Genomic DNA, 11,415 nt, shown 5'->3' with positions numbered 1-11,415 from the left:
TTCGTTCAAGCATCTATGAAATAAAAAATTATGAGTCAATTTATTTTTTGTGGTGTAAATACTTGATAGGATTGTTTTTTTATCTTATACCTTTAAACGAGCAATTCTTGTATATTAATATATTATAATCTGAATCTCGGAAACGGGTCCAACGATTTTCATAAAATTTAGTATACAGGGGAATTCGGGGGCGATAAATCGATCTAGCTACGATTTATTTTCAATAATCAACTCTTCCCGACATCTATTGGCGAATAATAATACTATTTTTCTTAATTGAGGGCAACTAACCACTTTAAAGACACAACAAGATGGCGTTATAAAAAAAAAACGAGCAAAGCTCGGTCATCGTCTAGTAATGTTAAAATTGTGTTCGAAATGATTTCCGAGTCCGTAAATCGTTTAAGTCATAGAATTGGAAAATGACACGGGAAACTTAGCGATTACAATATTTTTTGAATATTAATAAGGGCTTCGTCCTAGAAAACGAACCGTTATTTTCCATACGAACTTTTGTATAAGCGCTTGTCGAGGCCGCGTATTGGCAATTCTCCGTTTGAAATTCCGATACGCGATATTTCTCGATTTCCCCGTCGCTCGTACTGAAAATTCTCATTTCGAACGGACAATTTATCTCACTACATCGAAATAGTATTCACATTCGGTACACTAAATTTCGTAGAAGGGAAAAAATCAAATATTACTTGTTGTGGCAATAAATGTTTCTACTGAATACTGTTCTGTCTTTTATTCCGTAATTTAATTAAAATAGGGCCTATTTTAAGCTCGATTTAGTTCCTTTTATAAGCTTAAAATTTGTTACGCGCCGGGGTTCGGGATAAATAAAAATTCTACCGAATTACAAGTTAACACTCTATTAGCACTTAGAACACTTAAAGCACTCACAAACACTTTAAAATTCTCAATCCGCTTCTTCCGCTTCGCTTCAGGTGATCCGTTCGCTGTTTCGCTTCGAGTAGTTCCGATTACTGACGAACTGCGTGCCATCTCTGCAACGCTTTTATAGTCGAGACGAAATCCCTAGAATTGTCGAGAACGATTCCACAAAAGCCGAGTACTGTGTTTCCGCTATTTGACAATAGATGGCGTTGTACTTCTCGAGCGTTCTAGTTGCTACTAGATCCTTCGATATTCGTTCGACTATTCGGCGATAAATGGCGTTACTCTTACCGGCGTAACAGATTATTACTCATTGACTCTACCTTGACTGACTTGATGCTCACGCACCTAGATCATCTATATCCTGCACTGAATACTCGTTGAAAGGCATGCGAAATCGATGGCTAGGTGCCATCTTTCATTTCGGCCTGATGTATGCTTATTTTTGATGCATATTGTAGTGTACAGAATAAAGAATTATTACAGGAAGTTCTGACAGCATGATGATAATCATTTGTTTTAAAGGCACTTGAACAAAAAACTAGCCCAAGCCGTGCAATTATTATTCATCGTTTTGATATTAAAAATATACTATTTAGCTAGTCTTGGCTCAGACTTTGAAACGCTATCCAAGCTTTACTTATATTGTATGAAGGCAATTAATGTTATGTCTCGTGGTAGACAGTGTAGCTTATTGAATATTGCTTAAAAACGCTTAACGATATAAAAATGTGCGGATCAACTCAAACGAGCTCTTTTTTTATTGCTTAGATGGGTGGACGGGCTCACAGCCCACCTGGTGTTAAGTGGTCCCTGGAGCCCATAGACATCTACGACGTAAATGCGCCACCCACCCACCTTGAGATATAAGTCTAAGGTCTCAAGTATAGTTACAACGGCTGCCCCACCTTTCAAACCGAATCGGATTACTGCTTCACGGCAGAAATAGGCAGGGTGGTGGTATCTACCCGTGCGGACTCACAAGAGGTCCTACCACCAGTAACTGAAGCTTACTATTTCAGTGCGATAGTCATTGAATTATGTAAGCGCATTAGGCTAAGGAGCGAGAAAATTGAATACAATACAGCTAATGGTTAAGTGCTATGTGATTAGATTTAAATTTGATGATTTGCTTTAGAAGGCTCGACTAAAATTCCTATCAAATTGTTGTTCCGGGATCTTTAAAATCAACTAAGGAGTAAACTCTAAAAAAACAAGATTAGTATCGAAACGATTCTTTCTGTTGACATAGAAAAATTCAAGCACAGCATCTTATTGCGCCATTCTCTAAGTTAATTAACACTGTATATCTATATACACAATCTGTCCTTCATTTACCCTCGCCGCCCTAACTCCAGGTCGGGACAAGATAAATATTTTAAGGGAAAAACTACGCATTATTTTCTTTCTGGTCCGCCTTTACTCGAGGGCTAATGTTTTCTAATGTTGGGATCTTGTGGTTAATGGTATTTACTCACTGACAGTCTGGATTCATTGAAGTATCTCCATCTTATATTAATGTGTTAGCAGACCCGGCCACACGTTGCTGTAGGTAGGTTTTTGTTTGTAAATAGCACGTGGCCGGCTATGCTATTACCAAAAATTAACAATTGGACTTCACCGTATTGCGTTTACTACGAAATAAATTTCACTTGTACTTTAGCTTCAGCAACACGTAGTGTTTATGCAATTAAATTGTAGCTTACGTGAAACGTTGGTATTTTTAACACAGCGCCATCTATGAGATATTAATGTCAGACAGTATTACAATTGTCTGTAAAAACTGATTTAAGGCGTCATCTGTTTCAGACTTATGAAACTTGCAATTAATGACAATAATCAACATAAGAAATAATTTTATTTTTAATTAATAAATATTGCGACCATTAATCGAAATAAAAACCATCCTATGACCTAAGTTGGAACAAAACACATATTTAAAAAAAGAAAGTTAAAATCAGTTCAGTAGTAGCTTAGGTGTTTATCGCGGACAAACAACGTGAATTTATATCGCAAGGCGCATGCACTATCGCTTGAGTTTGAGAACTTTACTGATAGGGAAATCGGTCTGAGCTCTCAGAGGGCTCAGACAGCAAATGCCCGGTCTCAGGAGTCACTTGCAGAACGAGAAGCACATCCTAATCTATACTTAATAATAATATTATAAAGAGGATAAAGAGGAAAGATTTGTTTGTTTGTTTGTTTCGAATAGGCTCCGAAACTACTGGACCGATTTGAAAAATTCTTTTTCCATTAGAAGCCGACATTGTCCCTGATGAACATAGGCTACTTTTTTCTTTTTTTTTTTTGGTTTCATGTGTGTTTTAATGTTTCCGAAGCGAAGCGAGGGCGGGTCGCTAGTTTATATATATTAAGGTTATAGCAATACATCACAGCCGAAGACGTTTTTGAGTGGTATTGTCCAAGCTTGTGATATACACTTTGTGGTTGCAAAAAGATAAATTAGAAGCCACATAATCAAATAACGTGGCTGTATCATGGCCTATAATAATAGCACCCTCGATCTCTCGATCGTCATCCGGTTTTTGTCTGATGATAAAGCGCATAGTAAGGCCTCGCTTGTAGGTTCTACATTCTACCGTCCTGCTTAATTCTGCGGCGAAGTAGTCCTGTATTCCGAGTTTGGGGCAGTCGTTATATTATACAACCGAGAATTTGACCTCATTCTCAAAATGGATAGCCGCATTCGCTTCTATGGCCAATATTGCGCACTATGTGGGGCGTTTGTAAGCTTGTTCGTCCATCAACTGAAGTGATTTAATAAGCTAATCTATAGTGCATTTATGTACGAGTATATTATCATGTCAGCCACGTTATCTATACCATCAGCTTAACTTTTTGTTGAGTGAAGCATGTTTCGGGAACGGCCGTCTGGTGTAGTGGTAAGTGACATGGTCACTACACAAGGGGGTCGCCGGTTCGAATCCCGCCAAGGGAAGATATTTGTATGATAAATATAAATGTCTTTTCCAGGGTTATGGATGTATATTAAAATATTAAATATATTTATGTGTATAATAAAAATCTTACGTTTATTTCCGTTATCTGGTACCTGTAACACAAGTTCTTTACGAACTTAGCACGGGACCAGTTAACGTGGCGTGATTGTTATGTTTTAATTGGGATCTAAGTACAAGGTGTGTGCGTTTGTGTGTGTCGTGTGTGTGTTGTCTTGTCTTACACTGACAGCCGCCTTGTAAATTAGTAGCAACGGGTCAAGGACATGGAGTTTTCCATTTTAGAGACCCAATATAAGAGCGAATGCGCTAAGTAAATAAAAGATAAATGATTTTGCATTTACTAGTGTAGTTTTATTAAAATCAGCCATTTCCAAGTGATGCTCAGTCATATGCATCCATGTAGTATGGCAATTGATTTTGCCATATTGCATACATGGATTGATTTACTTACTGTAAATCCATAATAAGGAGTTTTGCGAGATTAAACCGTTTTTTTTTTATGACACCTTATATCTCAAAGGATCATTTGTGCCAATTTACGTTTGAAGTCGTCGTGGCCCAAAGGATAAGACGTTCGATGCATTCGTATGTAACGATGCACGGGTGTTCGAATCCCGCAGGCGGGTACCAATTTGTATAATGAAATACGTACTCAACAAATTTTCACGATTAACTTCCACGGTGAAGGAATAGCATTGTGTAATAAAAATCAAACCCGCAAATTTATAATTTGCGTAATTACTGGTAGTAGGACCTCTTGTGAGTCCGCACGGGTAGGTACCACTACCCTGCCTATTTCTGCCGTGAAGCAGTAATGCGTTTCGGTTTGAAGGGTGGGGCAGCCGTTGTAACTATACTGAGACCTTTAGAACTTATATCTCAAGGTGGGTGGCGCATTTACGTTGTAGATGTTTATGGGCTCCAGTAACCACTTAACACCAGGTGGGCTGTGAGCTCGTCCACCCATTTAAGCAATAAAAAAAAATATGCAAAAATAAACTTTACAACAATTACTCAAAACTCTGTTTCCAACGTTAATAAAAATTTGCTCTCCTGTCCGAGCTGGTCTGTGTGAATCCTAATAAAAAGTATTTATTAGCCGTCACGTTTGCGGCCCTTACATTCTCAGGTAAGATAAAAAAAAATAATAGAAGAAGTTCGCAACTTAAACCAAACGTAAAGCAACCAATTTGTAAAGGTCTCCTGAAACTGCTCTTTGGGACCGGCGTCGGATAGTGCGGTGTCACTTGAATTTAAATCGTTCTCACTCGTATTTTGTTTACGGGCTCGCGTAATTTGCTTAATTCGTCCTTTTGCTGTGGTTAAGGCTTCACAGTACTCGTAAAATAGAAATTGAATTGGAGAAATTCTAAGCGAATTTCCACGTAGAACGAAATTTCAAACTTCCAAATTTTATTCCAAAAAAATTTGATTATTGGACAATTAAGGCTTTAAGATTTTGCAAATGCGAGTAGGGTTAATTTTGAAGGCTCATTAACACGGTGCGGTAGTTTTTTGCTGTACTTGGGCATACGTATGTATATTTTAGAGTAAGAACTTCAGTTGATTATCTTCATCAGCAAAATTATGTACGCCCGCTGCTGACATAGACATCTATACTAATATTATAAAGAGGAAAGATTTGTTTGTTTGTTTGTTTCGAATAGGCTCCGAAACTACTCGACCGATTTGAAAAATTCTTTTTTCATTAGAAGCCGACATCGTCCCTGATGAACATAGGCTACTTTTTTTTCATTTTTATTTATTTATTTTTTTTGGTTTCATGTGTGTTTTAATGTTTCCGAAGCGAAGCGAGGGCGGGTCGCTAGTGGGTTAATAAAGCTCGCCACAATAAATCCATTTATCTGTTTTTCAATTGTTATTTTTTACAGAACGGGCGTGGTAGTCCTGTTGTTTGGTTGTTATTGTTTCTTTCATTGGGGAACATTATACAAATAAGTATTGAGCATAATTTTTAATAAAATTTATCCAGTACAGTCCGGACATGTCAACGTTCACTACATTGGAATAAGAACTATTCAATTGCAGTTTGGCTGACCACAACGTAAATTACTATATTGCATCAGACTACCTCCATAAGAGGGGTTATCTGTAACGCAATAAAAAAATATATATAAAAAAAAGGTGCCTGTACGCGTGTATGTACGCGCGTAAGAAGTTATACTTTATTTTCTTGGTTGAAAGACATGATTTAGTTGAATATCAGTTATTTATAAACAACTACTACAATAGAGACTGTTTGTGAATATTTTAAACCTCCTACAAAATGGAATATAAATATATTTTTTTATTTAAATTTTAATCAATTTGAAAAATAATTCGATTAAACAACATCCTCAAACACGCATATTGGACATCCCTTTTCTTGACATCGTATAAATTCGGTAATTCTCGGTACGCGGTAATGTGTCTCACTCACACGCTAGCATTAGTGTCGTGTTCGTGTCGCTATCTCTGTCTTGAGTACGGGCGGCTACAAAAATTTTCATTGATTTGTTATTATTATACTGTTTTTGTTTAGGGCTCAGTTTTTTTGTTTAGTTTTAAGATTGTTTGTGTTTAAATTTGTTTTAGTATGAAGTGTCCCTTGGCATTTATACTATTCGTTAACAAAGATGGCACCAAAGCATAATAGTGTTTTAAATCGTCGGCCGACAAACATAATTTTTGATATTTTTTTTAAAAGAAAAAGAAGATGGCGTAAAAGTTGTTGACAGTTTTATTTAGAGTTGCTAACGCAACTGGTGTGTAGCAACGCACAGTACAGCGGATCGCAACTGAAGGCAGTGTTCGGATTTACTTTCGAATTAATTTAATTACGTTATTTTTAACGCTTTCTGTCATAATTTATTATTCTTTTATTATCTCTCTTTAAATTATTACGTTATTTTTATAGCTTTCTGTCTCATAGTGTTTTGATATTCATTTTATTTGTACTTGGTCCCTGTATATGGAAATTTTAATTCGTATTTTGATTAAAAAAAATAATGCTAATAACACTCTTTTTACGAGCGTACATGCGCGAAAGTTCACCTGCGGCTATGTTCAGACTCGCCAAGCTACCTTTTTTTTTTTTTTTATGATTGAAGGATTACTGGTGGCCCGGAGGCCTTTCCAGTTTCACCAGGACAGGTGGGCGAGCAAAGGCTCAGCCAAGAGGGGTGGGATTTGCTAACAACTGCCCGAGCGCCTCCGAAGGAGACCTAACAACTCAAGAGCAATTGTTTCGCGAATGAATCTACTACCGGATCGGAATCGCGACCCGCTGAGAAGATCCGGCGAGAAACTCAGCGAGCTGATTCATGGGTTAGCTTGCACGGCGAACTCTTTGTCGAGTTCGACGAGTACGGTTACCGAGGTCCCTAAGCCTGCTCCTAGAGCTGAAGGCGTCTAGTGCAAAGGTTATTGGATCTGATGGATCCGTAAGGACGTGTCTAGGGCGTCGACGGTGACTGGCTCCTGCATGATCAGGATTCGGGGAGTAGTCAGCGGCGGCAACGATAAGGCGATTATCATGACGCATAGCCTTATCGAAGTACCGTTCCGACGCTGACTTCATGTATTTCTGTATAGATTCGAGGCCCAGGTCGTCGTGTAGGTCAACGTTCCTCACGAACCACGGAGCTCCGACGGCTAACCTGCAAAAGCGGGATTGTAGAGATTGAAGGGTGTCTATGTGTGTGCGGGCCGCGTGAGCGAACACCACACTCGCGTAAGTCATGACGGGCCTTATGCAAGTTTTGTAAAGTGTCACCTTGTTCCGAAGGGACATTTTACTCCGCTTACAGATCATGGGGTAGAGTCTACCGAGAATAAACGCGGCACGGTCACGGACTGATTTTATATGCGGGCGGAATGTCATCGATGCATCCAGGGTAACGCCCAGGTACTTGACCTTCCTGGCCCAGGGTATGGATTGACTAAAGAGAGTAATCGGGGGTGTGAGATTCCTCCTCCTAATACGGGAGGAAATCCGTGTGGAGCTTCCCCTCTGAAATAGCACCGCAGTACTTTTCGCTGGGTTGATGTCTATGCGCCATTTTCGGAACCACTGTCCTAGGGCTAGGGCTGCGCTCTGAAGCTTCTTCGCGATTAGGGACTTGTTTCTACTGGAATAGTAAACAGTCGTGTCGTCGGCGAATAAAGCTAAATGGGTCGGCGGCGACCGGGGAATATCGTTAACGAATAAGCTAAATAGGAGGGGTGAGAGGACAGAGCCTTGCGGGACTCCAGCTGTGAGAGGTCGTGGGGAGGAGCGGGTTCCCTCGACTCGATATCGAAAAGAGCGGTTCGACAAGAAGTCCCGTATGATGAGCACGAGACTATCCGGCACACCCATGTTGAATAGTTTGAAAATCAAACCGTTGTGCCAGACTTTGTCGAACGCTTTTGCGACGTCGAAGAAGAGAGCTCCCGTGTATAACGGTTTTGGTCGATTAAGCGCCACAAGAATGTGCTCCGTGAGGCGGTGCACCTGTTGAACGCATGAGTGATTTGTACGGAATCCGAACTGTTCATCGATGAGAATGCCCTTGGATGAGACGAAGTCTCTGAGGCGTTTGTAGAGCAGACGCTCATAAGTTTTCCTAGAGACATGAGGAGGCTGATCGGGCGGTAGCTCGTCGGATGATTTTTTGGTTTACCGGGTTTATGTATGCCGATAACGTCCGCTTCTTTCCACACCGCGGGAAAGATACAGTTCGCCATAGCGGCATTGAAAATAGATGCCAACATCACGATGAGTTGGACGGGTAGAAGTTTAATAACGCGGTTGGATATACCGTCGGAACCGGGAGCCTTGCGAGGACGTAGGTCTTTGATCAAGTCTTTAACTTCCATCGGGGTGACGGGTGGTAACGCATCCGAGGGTGGCAAGGAGGCTCTGCGTTCTACCTCACTGTCTACTAATTCTACATGAACAGGGTCCACGGATTGAGTGCTGGGCGTACACTGGGTTTGCAATGTATCGGCCAGCAGCTCTGCTTTTTCGTCATCATCGAACGCCGCGAGTCGGCCTGAGGGGCCTACGAGGGGGGGCATAGTTACTACCGTATCCGATTTGAGAGTACGAGCTAAGCGGTAGTAAGACCTTTGGGAGGGCGCGAGTCCTTCTAAGAAATCAGACCATCTCGGACTTCGGCGATGCGAGACTTTACGTCGCGTTGTAGGGCACGCATTCGAATACGATTTTCCGCGGTAGGATACCTGCCGTAGGCGCGTATTGAGGCGTTCTTAGCTCTTAGGAGCTCCCTAATATCGTAGGACAATTTGAAGCGGTGAAGGAAGTCCTCCGCTACAACTTGTTTCGATGACCTATCTAATGTCGAGGTGATGTGTGACGTTAAGATGTCTATGGCTTCAGCGGTATCCTGAGGAGACGGGGTAGAGTCCGGGCTAAACGGGAGCGATGGTGGATCAGATTCAGCCAGGCTGACGTCCAGCGTGTGCCAATCCACCACAGTCCTCGTGACGGGAACGGAATCGGGAGCGCGACCGAGCTTCATAACGACGGGACGGTGGTCTGAATCTAACTCTGAAACTACTTCGATCGAGTGTAAGCGCAGAGTTACGTTTTTTAATAACGCTATGTCGAGTATATCCGGGCGATGCGCGATATTTAGCGGGTAGTGAGTCGGGGTTAGCGGAGCGACGATATCGAAGGCGAGATCATCAACTAACGCGTCAAGCCGCCTGCCATTCGGGGTTGTGGTGTGTGAGTTCCACCTGATGTGTTTACAATTTAGGTCGCCCGCCAGAATGACAGAGCTTCCCATGCCGAGCAGCACCTCGATATCACTGCTTAGAACGATCTTATCCGGTGGAAGATAAACGGACGCGATAACGATCGGCGCGTGTCCCGTCAGTGAGATTCGGCACACTGATGCTTCGATTTTAGCGAGCGCGGGAGGATCGAGCGGGACGCAATGCAGGGCTCTTCTATAGTAAATGACGGTGCCACCACCACGAGCAGAGAGCCTGTCGTTCCTGACCATGTTATAGTTCGCGATTTTAGGGTCACGGCGCGCGGGCTTAAGTAGGGTCTCCTGCACTAAAAATATATCAATTTGATGGTCACGCAAAAAGTCAGAAACCTGATCACGTTGATTTGCGAGACCGTAAGCGTTAAAAAATCCTATCGTTACGGATAGGGGCTTTATTCTACTTATATACGCCATTGATTATCGGCGGAGTGAGGGGAGGACGTACGTATTTAATGACGCGTATACGTCGGCACAACGGCGATAAAGTGTTGTGCAGTAGAGGCAGCGCGAATGGCGTCGCCCAAAGCGTTAACGCGCTCAAAGTTGATCGACTGAAAGAAGTCGATCGCTAAAGCGAGATTGTCGGACGCGGTCGGAGGGCAAGTCGCGGGAGAGGGACGAGTCGCGGGGGCGGGACGAATCGCGGAGGAGGGAGTTGTAGCCGTGTTCGTGTACGGCAGCGGTTTCGCCCAGGCCGAGGCACTGGGCACCGGCGCCGGAACGAACGCTGGCTTAGCCTGCGACACAGAGGGTGCCGAGGCTTTGATGTCTGGACCGGAAGCTCGGAGGCGGTTTTGGCGGGCGACGCGTCGATTTATTTTAGGGGCTCGGGGGCATCCGCAGTAATTTGCGGGGTGACCCTGTGTTCGACACAGGACGCAGCTAGGCGGTTCCGTCGCGGTTTTTTGATCGCGAGTGCATAAGGCCGTGGCGTGATCGCCTAAGCACTTGACGCATCGGGGGCGCGCGTGACAGTTACGGGAAGAATGTCCGTATAATTGGCAGTTATGGCACTGGCTAGGTGTGCCTTTCTTGTGTGGGGTTTCGACTGCGATTCCGGAAAGGCTACAGACCGTTCGGATGTTGAATATTTGCTTACCCTCGGGGGTAGGCTGGAGGGCGACGAGAACCATATTATATGGCTCCCTTCCGCGGCCTGTGTGCATGCGGTGTACGGAGTTAGCCGGTAGGCCTTGTTCGAGAAGGTCGGCCTTAACGAGCTCGGCATCCAACTCTTTAGGGATGCCACGTATAACGACACGGAGTTCGCGCTCCTCCTGGAGCGTATACGTGTGGAAACTTATACGCTCCTTACGGAGGTAAGAAGAGAGGGCCCTATGGTCGTCGGGTGTTCGAACCTTAATTTGAATGCCGTTCGCGAGGTTACGGGCATTCGTGAAATTAATATTTTTGGCCTTAAGGGCCAGGGAAACTCGTTCCCAAGCTGCCTTCTCTTGAAGGATTACCGGGGGAGGGGTCTGGGTTTTATTTTGTGCCACCGGACGCGGCGACGGAGTGGCACGAGCTGGAGGCGCAACGGGAGTCTGAGGGCGGGGGCGCGACGCGTTCGCGGCTTTGCTAATTTTAGCGGCCGCGGGAGCTCGAGACTCCGCGGCACGCTTCTTACCCTTTTGCACCAGGGTGAATCCATCCGTCGATGAGGCGGGGGCGAGGTCGACCTCCATCTCCGAGTCAGAGTCGGAGGACGAGGAGGCGGGCGCAGGTGACCTACGAGTAGGTGTTTTGGAGGG

Source organism: Bombyx mandarina, chromosome 05 (assembly GCF_030267445.1).
Source record: "Bombyx mandarina strain Sakado chromosome 05, ASM3026744v2".
Lineage (NCBI taxonomy): Eukaryota > Metazoa > Arthropoda > Insecta > Lepidoptera > Bombycidae > Bombyx > Bombyx mandarina.
This window is presented reverse-complemented; position numbering follows the sequence as displayed.